The following is a 10,900-nucleotide window of genomic DNA, read 5'->3' as shown; positions in this document are numbered from 1 at the left end:
AATGCCAGACCAAAGAAAGCCAGATAACGGTGCTTTATCATTACATCATAGCAGAAAAAAATCGGAAAAAAATATTACAAACAAACATTAGGACTGACTCCCGAATCAAATGAACTCTATATAACTTCCATAACGAAAATAATGATGATGCTGATCCAAAAAGATCATCATTTAACAACATATCAAAGATTGTGGTTGCATTTTGCAATGGTGAAGCTATGACTGACTGAGATGACAATGTTTGTATAGAGCTCATTCAATTGTGCAATAATTTATTTACGTGTGTGTGTGTTTGTGTGTATATATATATATATATATATATATATATATATATATATATATATACTCGTGTGTGTATGTATGATCTGTCTGTCTCTCTCGCTCTCTCTGTCTGTCTCTCTGTCTCTAATATTTAGTCCCTCTCATGCAGCTAAATTAGGTACCTTAACCAAAAACCAAAATAGTAGAGTTCTTCACCACTTCACCCACAATAATATTGTATGACATATTATTACATTAAAACCTCAATCAAATCTGCACATTATCACCCTTCAGTTTATATACATTCATGACATGTTAACATATTTCTTACACATTTGTATGTTTCAAGCACTTTAGAGTAGGGTAGAAAGAGAGTAAGAGAGAGAGAGAGAATTTGTCACATATAGCATCCCAATTATTTTTTGACATTTTGCATTCTTTACACTGTGCAGACCAAAAGAATCACATTCTCTTATGCAACCATGCATGTAACCCACATGACGTTTGCTAATAATGATTCCATAGTCTGACCTAATCCCAGGGAGATCAAACACGTCTCATTATGCAACACATGAGACCAATCTGACACATTGCACACGCAGCCAAGATTTCACATTAGCCAACTATTTCCTCATGCTCTAATTATATTCCCCACAAGAGGGCATGTTTTGGTTATAAGCCACACATGTAGATTTAAAAAGGATCATTAAAAAGCATCGTAAATCACAGGCTACAGTATGCCGTTGTGCATATGAAACAATGCATGCATCAGAACCCCCTGTTGGGTCGGCATAGCCGAGGGAGAGGAAAAGGCAGCTTTGTGTGCGAGGCCCTCTGGTATTTACTGGCCTGGTGATACAATATCCATCTTGTTTAGTGGTGGATTACTTTGTTTAGGTTGAGAAGGCCCTGGTCCACGGGAGCAGCATCTGGTTCAGGAAATAGGGGGCAGTCGAGGTGAGAGGTCACAACACCAGCCGAACCATCCATTTACATCTTCACCGAAGCCTGAGAGTGAAGTATTGTTCCAAGGGGAGCACCTCCAGGTACCAACAACACACACAGGCTTGTTTAAGAGGGACTTGGGCTACACTGTCACAAAATAGATTTTAATTTATTGCCTTCGTGAGTGCAACTCAGCACTGGAACCACCATAGAAATGTTTGAAACCCGTACACAGGTGACAAACTAGAATCAGAGTGTGCTTCGTCAAGGTGTACATACCTGTGTGGTGTCCCTGTCCATGGTACTGACTTTAGCAAGCACCTATCACCTGGATGTAACGAGCAGTCTGCATTCATTTTCTGTAGTGAAGGTCCATGAATGCGTACCAGTTGTGACAAAGAGGAATAGTGTGCAAACTACCAAAAAAGGAAGTTATTGCCATATGGAAAAATATCTCCACCTTGGGTGATCAATAGAACATGGCTAAAGCAACGATAAGGTGACATCAATTTTAAATAAGAGCAGAATATACACTGCAAAGTCAGCTGTGTTTACTGATAATGTGATGAGACTGGCCTCCCAGGCACATGACATTATCTCCGGTTTGCTGCAGAGTCAAACTTAGAATTTCATTTGTTGTTTTCCACGTTTTAACCTGTTTTTAAACTTGTTTCACAGACAATGTTAAAGATGTCACTTTAACATTGCGTGTATACTATACTGTTATTAAAAATGTTACGTATGATGGAAAGAGTTTGATCATGGTACAGATTGTTTTCCATTTAGATTATTTACAGGGAAGAATTTGTTCCCCAGGACGGGATGGGAGTGGTTTTCACTGGTCGGGACAGGACAACATTATTATTATTATTTTTTTTTTTACTATGGTCTGGGACAGGATAGTATAATATTATTTTATTTATTCTGTGAGTGTGGGATGGGAAATGAGTGAAAATCCACTTTGGTGTCATTCTGTAGTTGAAATTAAGATTCAGAAATAACAAAGTCCTACTTTACTTAGTTAACCCATCAGAACTGCAAACAGCTCATGCTATCACCAAAAGTAAATTCCTGTATCAGTACCTTTCATCAAGCGCTTGTGTTCTTCTTTGGCCCAGTGCCACCATCCCTCTCCATAGACTGGTTTTGTATTTTTTGCTGTAATCCTGCTAACTGCATTGTCCTGTTATTTGCTATGTCCCATTGAATGTAGAAAAAGGTCATTAAAACAACAAAGCTTGTGGCGGTGGCCTTTTGCACGGTATATACATAAAAAAAATAGACGCTTGTATTTAGGCCAACTCTATATTTATAATCCTTGGCAGATTGTACTGCCGAGTTCAGTTCTTTGCTGCTGAAGTGACTCTGAGAAAACACAGCTGCTTCTTAGCTACATGATGTCATCACAGGACAACTCCACCGGTGTTGATCTTTAATAAAGACCTAACCTTCATCCCACTGTCGGGAAAGGACATACACAAATGCAAAACGAGCAAGGCGACACCGTGACGTGTGCCCACTCATTCGCTTATCAATGAGTGCCGGTTTGGTTGTTGTGATCCTGAAAGTGTTCATTTCGGTCTTGAACGAGCGTCCTGGAGCACCCTCCCAGAGGTCACATCAAGGCAGACGCAACTCGGGATCTGACTCACTATACGATCTGAACCCGAGCCAGATCCACAGAGACCTGTCTGTTTTCTCTGCTGGGGCCTTGGAAGGCAGCGTTTCTCTATCGGCCCACTCATATCTGCTGGAATAACAAACCACAGTCCCCCACATGTACCACGCTCCCACAATTGCCTGTGATATCCGTGTTCACTCCATTAAAGCGGCCGACTGCGCAGAATCTGATGCCAGCTTGAAGATGGATCAGCTGCGTGCCGTGAGGAAAGACAGGGCTGATTAAAAAAAACGTGAGCCCTCGATTAACCTGGGAGTGCTGACGAGGTCAAGCTACAGCATTAGATGACAATATTGTCATTAGAAACATAAAGGGTCTTTCAGGAGAGAAATCCAGACATGGCTTTTTTTTATTTTTTTTTATTTTGATAACAGCAGTCCTGTGAGAGTGAGAGACGATTTTGGGTGTTGAAAAGGGAGGTGAGGATAAAAACAAGCCTGTATAAGCTGTCTGGACATAGAGGAGCCAGGACTCCTGGACGTAGCAGTAAAAGAAAGTCTTTAAAGCGCGCAGCTTTGATGTAGCGCATTCTAATCAGGCTTCAAGTTTCTGCCTCTGCTTGTCGCACAATCGCACTTGGTTTGAGAGGTCTGAGCCAAGGCCTGCCGTCAGTAGTCGCACATCCGCAAAAACATACATTTGTCCAGTAGCGGTATCTCTGATCAGAGGTTGCATTTGAAGGCCCAAGTCATCATCAGACACTATCCGGATTCAAAGACTCCTTCAAATGCAGCCTTCTTTTCTGTACGTATATATAATGATTTTTTATTTTGGGGTGGTTGAACACCAAATTGCTCAATATTTGTTGCATCGCTTTCACATTTGTTTGTAAAATACGTACAAGGTGTGTCAGAAAAGAATTTGGAGACCTTTAAGGACGGGTGTCTCCTAAGGTTTCTCAGACCTAAACTTCAAAGTTGGATTTTATTCCTTTCATTTTGGGCCAAATGATCAACCAGCATGTCTATAAATATATATCTATAGACTATTTCACAGTTCAGTGCGTGAGAAGAGGTCGAGAAGACCGGTGCCATGCTGAAGCAAGTTCCTACTCACCAGCAGAACAGCGACAGTCTCATGTTGAGTCAAAAGCGAAAGAATAAAAATGCGTTTTTTGATGAGTTATAACTCAGACTTGAACATAAATACCAGGGTTTACCCTTTTTTTTTTTCTACCCAAAGTCAGCTGGACTTATGGTATAGAAAATGGGTCAAAGTATGAATGTGCTGCGAGATCAATGCCTCTTTCCAATTGGATACCTCATTTTCCTCCTCTCGTCACAATAATCACATCAGTTCATACATTTTTCCCCACAGGGAACTCTGTTGTGAAAATCATCAGTCGCCGACAAATTACCACTAATTGACGGCAGTTTTTTTTTTTTTTGCAGTTGAGTAAATAAACATTCCGGTACTATATGGGGAAATATGGTGCTAAAAATTGTATTCATTCATATATATGGGAGTAAGAAATGAAATCTCCCTGAGTGCCAGTATATATGTCGTACTGAACATGTCTATTCAAATCTATTACCATCTGAATGGGATGTGGGACAGCGCGGCTCACCGAACAATAACAGCTTATTAGTCACCAAGAACCAGCAAGCTCCATTCTGTTTTCACAGCTTGGAAGTTGAATACGGGTTTCAATTTGCTCATCCCACAATCTGCTTTTGGTACACTTTTGGGTTGTCACAATTCTAATCAAAATCCCATTCTGGTTCTTTTCTGCATCGTGTGGCATGTGCTAACTTTTCCCTTACTTTTTGTTTTAGTGGAAATTTAGCGTGTGTTTTTGGCTCCTCTGCCGCAGTTAAATCTTAAAACCTGGTGGCCAGTGAGCCGAGCCTTCTGCTGTCTATAAAAGCCTGCTGGCATGCAGCAGACCACACACATATACACCCGGGCTGCTGCAGCACGCTGACCAGTGCAATGACCCACGCAAGGAAAACGGCTGCGCAGAGAGCTACAGTAGCTTTATCGCAGCTTTGCTATAAACAGGTGCTGCGCTGAGTTTGGAGAGTGCTACGTTTGTGTGAGGCTCTTGAAGGAAACGGGCTGACAGACTCATCTATTGCGAACTGGGCAACATATCTGTGCAGCAGTGGTGTTTTTATATTAAATTTGTTGGTGGGGCACAAATGAATTCCAATGTATCGTCCAAGGGAAATGTTATAAATAAAAATAATCCCTGACTCATTAGAACAACTTCAGAACTGGAATCAAATTTTGACTATGTAGCAGACATATTGTAGACACATAAATTAAGAGAATCACCCTTAATCTTTTTCCAGGTCACATAACGGGTTTGCATGGCCTCTTTTGGTATGAAAACTTCATGTGGCTTATTCATTTGTGCCCCAGTACTAGTCATGCAGACAAGTTCATTTAATACGCATTAGTCCTGCAAGTGAATTGCGGCAAAGTATTGAATACATATTTGAAAAACGTCTAAATCCAAACATTAGATCATGGGTCACAAATGTGGTGCCCTCATTGTGAGAAATCATTAACAACTTTTACTCTCTTAGTGTGAAATGTATTCTATGAAATTTACTGTGCACAACAGTAAAAAAAAAAGACTTGTTTAGTTTCATACTGTGAAGAGCTAAACAAAAAGCTAGTCAATGTTGCTCCAGACTTTTATGTATGCAAAAAAAATGCAAAAATTAATTGCTAATGATGACAGTGGGGGAAAAAAACACCTTTGTTATATTGGACAGATCATTTTTGACAATCAGAATTTGTTTTGATAAAAAACCTCATGCAAAGTAGTTTCCTTTTTGTTCTAACTTATATATTTTTCGTACTGTGAAGAACAAAAACAAAAGCCAGCTAAAGTTGCTTCAGACTTGTGACCAAAACATGATCCCAAAGCATTGCTAAAGGTGTCAACTGACTGCAATGCAAAAAAGAAAAAAAAAGGGAAATGATAACAATGGACAAATACCTGTAAGTGGTTTTTTTCCAGATTGGAGAGATAATTTTTAAGCATTAGAGCTCATATTATTCAGTCCAAGATGAAAAACAACGCATTGACCATAAATAGGAGCCGATAAAATCCAACAATTCTATTTAATGAGAATACATAGGGATGGGGAAAATCTTGTAGAACCTTGCAGTTAATGCTCCCTGGTGGAAGTTCTTTCATATAGCTGCCGTCTGTTCACTTTTTTTTTTTCCCAATCCCAACAATTCCCTACATTTTCAATCAATCATTCAATCAAAATATAAACCATTATTTTTTTCATTATCTCTATTTCTGTCTATTTGACCTTTTCATTATCCACGGGACCGACAAATCAAAGAATTTTCAAAATTTCCAATCTACTGAGTACAGTAACTAAGTATTTGTACTTCACCAGTTCCCACAGTCACTATTTTGCACACTTCACTTTCCCCACCTGAGCACCGCCACCCTTCCACAATGAAAAATAACCTCTATGAAACTCAATAACAGTGGGGACTTTCCATCCTCTTGGCAGTCCACAGACGTCACAATCAGCCATCTGATTCGACTGGATTACTTTTATTTGAGCTGATGAAATAGTCCCTGTGGAATATGGTCTTAAAATAAAATGTAGTGGATTGCGTAACTGCGCTTAGGATTTAATTGGAACATAAATGAATATGTCAATGTATTTCAGATACCAAAAAAAGGCTCCTTATATTAGAGATAATAGATTGTGCCCTTGATACATAAATTCTAGTTTAAAAGTCGTAACATTATAAGGATACACAACAAACTGCTGAAACATCTTCTGTTTTCTGTTCGACCTGACAAAATTCACAAAGGAATGATTGGATGAATGTGATGTGGAAGAACGAGCCCAGGCCCCAACTGCTTGAACACTTTTTATGTTGCATGAGCATGCATGCATCCGCGAGTGCACCTGGTCTATGGTTTTCAGCTCAGAGGATATGTGTGGTGGATTTCATCGTATTTCATTCAGAAATATATCAACAGACCACTGAATAATTGCAGAAATCAATTCATTGAATGCATTCTCATCATCTTTATTATATATTTTGAAAATAATCTAATTTTCCAATGACAGCTATGGCCACTTGCATGAATATGCGCAAATACCAACATGAGGTCTAACTCGCCTCCGTGCAGATTTAGACCTGTGCCTCATACTGAATTTTTACGCTGGGGACAAAAATAGAGCCCATAGACGTTGTTTCATTGCCATCTATCTATAATAGATAAATTAATTGGATTTTGGTTGGGATCCCATCACTATGGCAACTTCGCCACTAGCGCCCCTTTGTCCGTTTTAAGTAAACACTTGTTTGAATTTGAAAGACTTTTTCCGTAGAAAATAGTGTGAAGTGAATTTATTTGGGAAGAGGAAGGTTACATTAAAAAACAAAAAGTCACAGACACAAATACAAAATGAAAACACTCTCAAGGTGCAAGGAGCAGATGGGAAATGACCATCCGGAGCTGAAGTCAGAGATCTTGAAATTACTTCCTAATGGAAACTGATTCATTGTGTTTCAATTCATTAAAAAAAAATAAAAATCACTTGACGGATGTTCAAATAAATTCCATCGTAGCATCTCACCTCAGTTGCTTCTCACAAGCACCATGAGCTGGGCGCGGGTCAAGCAGAGTGCTCCAGCTGTACATAAGGATGAATATCATCCAATGGGGATGATGGGCAGCGGTGTGGGGGTGGGGTGTCAGGACTTGGGGAGTGATCTGGGCGGAGGAGGGTCTCCCATCTCTCGCCAAGAACAACACAGCAGAGGATCCTGCTGACTTCTATATTAAATATCCAGGAATCTTATCTTTCTTCATTTTGTCATTCCGCAGTCATTCGGTCGAGGTTTCAGAACCAACAAGCTTCGCCCGCAATGCAGCGAGAGACCTGATTGTAAACGATGCAAGGTTGTAACGACACCGATGGTCTCTGAACTGCAGCTGCGCACTCATCTCGCCTCACCTCCGCTCCCCCCACTGTGTCAGTCGGAGGTGACCTCTTCTTCCTCCTTTCCTTTCTCCTCCTCCTCATTGAGGACACAATGGGCTACCTCTCCAGCGATGTTGTTTTTGGAACAGGAACCCTTCAGCCTCCCTTGGTTGACAGAAATTAGCTAAGGACATCCTTAGAGAGATTTACCCCCGAGCTCTCAGCTGATTGTAGATTTTTGTGTATTTGCTCTTGAGAGTTGTGTTTATTTTCAGTCATCATTGGGGAAGTTGTGCGGTCACCCAGCTGAGCATGTCATCAAGTCGTGATGTCATTCAAGCTTGATTATCACCTCGAATAATTCCGAGCAGTATCTTAAAGTACAGTGGAACCTCCAAGACTGAATAAAATCAAATTGGTTCGAGTGTGAGGTACTTCAGGGGGTGAGCAAATGCTAAAGAAAATAAAAAAACGGTTGTGCTAAATTCAGCTACACGTCACAATAGAATGATTTCTTGTCGATAGGGGACAGTCTGGAGAAAGTCGAGAAAATAGTATGCAGTAAATCTATTTGTTTACAAGATATTACAAGGATTTCCTGTCACAGCTGACATCGGTGTCAAACATAAAGACAGCGGGCCCAATCTGGCCCACCACATGATTTTATGTGTCTAACTGAGCTGAGGTTATAAAGTCAGTCTATCCCCCCCCAAACATATTCAAATATACATATGAATAAAAATAAAATATAAGAAAGGCTACTGGCTAACCTTTTTGCTTGAAGTCAGATGGGAACAATAGGCTGTGGCAGTTCATCAATCTGAGACTTTAGGATGGAAGGCATGTGTGTTATGAAATCTCACATTGCTGATTATCAGCATACCTCAACGCCAACCCTGTTGACTCCATCTGGTTTTTAGATCACTGGTGAACTGAGAGTGTCACGCTTGGTGCATCAGGCCTGTCAGCAGCCACGCTCTCTGCACATCCCCCACACCATCGGTGTACACCTGACAAAACTTTTGACCACAACGTAGGATGTGATCACATCAGCTCCAAATAAATAAGGGATTCCGTTTGCCATCAATTCAGCGAATCTCTACGTAGGAGCTATTTAGCAAAGCTCAAAGGGCTCATTTGGGTGCTTTCATTTCATGAAATTCAATTTCTGTAAGATGGAAAAAGTGAGAGAAAAAGTGAGGCAGCCAGGATGTGGAAGCAGATTACTCACAAAGCTGCTCCAAAACGCTGCCAAACACTTCACGTTGTATTTTTTTCTTTCTTGCTTTCCCCGTGAGTCATGTGGTAATAGAGCTTCCTCCTTCTCAGCGGTGGTCATGAGAAGAGGCTCCGAGCAGGCTGTTAGTCAGAAGAAAGGCATCAAACACCTTAACACCGCAAATATGTTGTTCTAAAACCCTCGATAATCTTATGAATTTGCTGAATTGTTAAAAAGAAATATTTAGTTACTTACAGATTTTTTTTCTCATTTCAACAGAGGTAAATGCAACTTTTAGGGGCAAGTTTCTTTCCAAGAAAATGTTTGATGCAGGCTCACTAGTTGAAACATGGCCTTCTGATTAATATTCTATTTGTGAAATACGAGCTAAGCAGTAAAATCCACCAGTTCTTGTCCATCTTTTTGACGACTGAAAATGACATCACAGTTGCTCAGTATTGATTAAATGTCCAATCATGGCTCAGCTTCAGAAAACAGGTGAGGCATGATTGGTCATTACCTGAGCCCTGAGCAACTGTGATGTTATTTTTAGTTGACAGAAGCGACAAAATGGACACCCCCTGCGATGGCTAAAAACGGGTGGGTTTTGCTGCTTAACTCAAACTGCACGAACACAATATTAATCAGAATGTCATGTTTAGACTAGGGAAGGCACATAGAACAGTTTATTGCAAAAACATTTTTGAGGTTGACTTTGCCTTTAATCCCATTATGATTCAAGGTGTATAGTTTACTTTGGGAGTGTAGTTTAAAATCCTCCTCAATCATTAATGCTTCCATTTTCTATTCCAGTTGTCCTCGTTAGCAAGTTGCGGTGCTCTTAGAAACAAACAGCCATGGGAGTACCTAACATGCATGTATTTAGTAATGTGGGATGACGGTCCAGAACTGATATTCAAACCCCAAACACCAAAACTGTGAGGCAGACGTTCTAATCACTATTCCATTACGCTGCCCCCGCTTTTAATCAGATCAACCCAATTCAGTGATAAATGAAGTGCAGGCTTATAAACTGTTTTAATGTTTTTTCCTCCCCCCCACTGACTTTTCTAATTACCCAACTTGCTCAGCTTTCACGTCATCCATTACCAGATTGTTAGGGTGTAAGTAAAAAGGGTGGGTGTTGTGGTAGGAGTCACCATCACAGCCTGCCCAGAGCATAAATCAGCAAGCTAATAAATTGAAAGCCAAATGACTTCTTGGCCCCTGCATATATCACGGAATCATGGCGGCAACTCAAATGAAGTCTCGTGCACCCATGGGGGACAGAGGAATGCTTCTGTTCATGCAAAGTGATTTGTGGATGGCTCCCAAGTTTGTTGGCTGCAGAACCTTGCACAATCTTCCAAGCTCACTTATCTTAATTTGCAGTGGATCGTTACTCCATTATGGCTTTAGGTTTTCAGCAAATCTTCAAAATGGGACTTCAAATCTGCTGATGCAGATAGTAAGATACGACATTAATATTATTCTTTATTATGCATTGGTAGCCAATTTAGAACAGCTCACAGTATTTCTACATTATTGGGACAATGGCGCTACCCATTGGATGGAAAATGCCATGACATTTCTAAGCCTCTTCTTTTAATGTTAAACAAAGCAACCAAATTACTTTTTCCTTTAAAACAACCGTATATACTATTCTATTAATATACCGAGACTAACTTTTGTTTAAAAACTCTTCAATTATATTTAATTAATACATTTAAACAGCAGGTAATCTTTGCGTCCCTCCTGATAAGGGCGGAACGTAACAAGGTGTGCGTGTGCTTGGGTTCCTTTTTGAATGACGCACAGCATTCCAGGAAGTAAGCAAAGGCGGTTTATTTCGAACCTTTTCACTCATGACAAAGA

This window comes from Idiotropiscis lumnitzeri, chromosome 10 (genome assembly GCF_059441095.1).
Source record: "Idiotropiscis lumnitzeri isolate Australia: NSW breed Sydney's pygmy pipehorse chromosome 10, RoL_Ilum_1.0, whole genome shotgun sequence".
In the NCBI taxonomy this organism is placed as follows: domain Eukaryota; kingdom Metazoa; phylum Chordata; class Actinopteri; order Syngnathiformes; family Syngnathidae; genus Idiotropiscis; species Idiotropiscis lumnitzeri.
The sequence above is the reverse complement of the archived record's forward strand: the minus strand, read 5'-3'. Positions refer to the sequence as shown.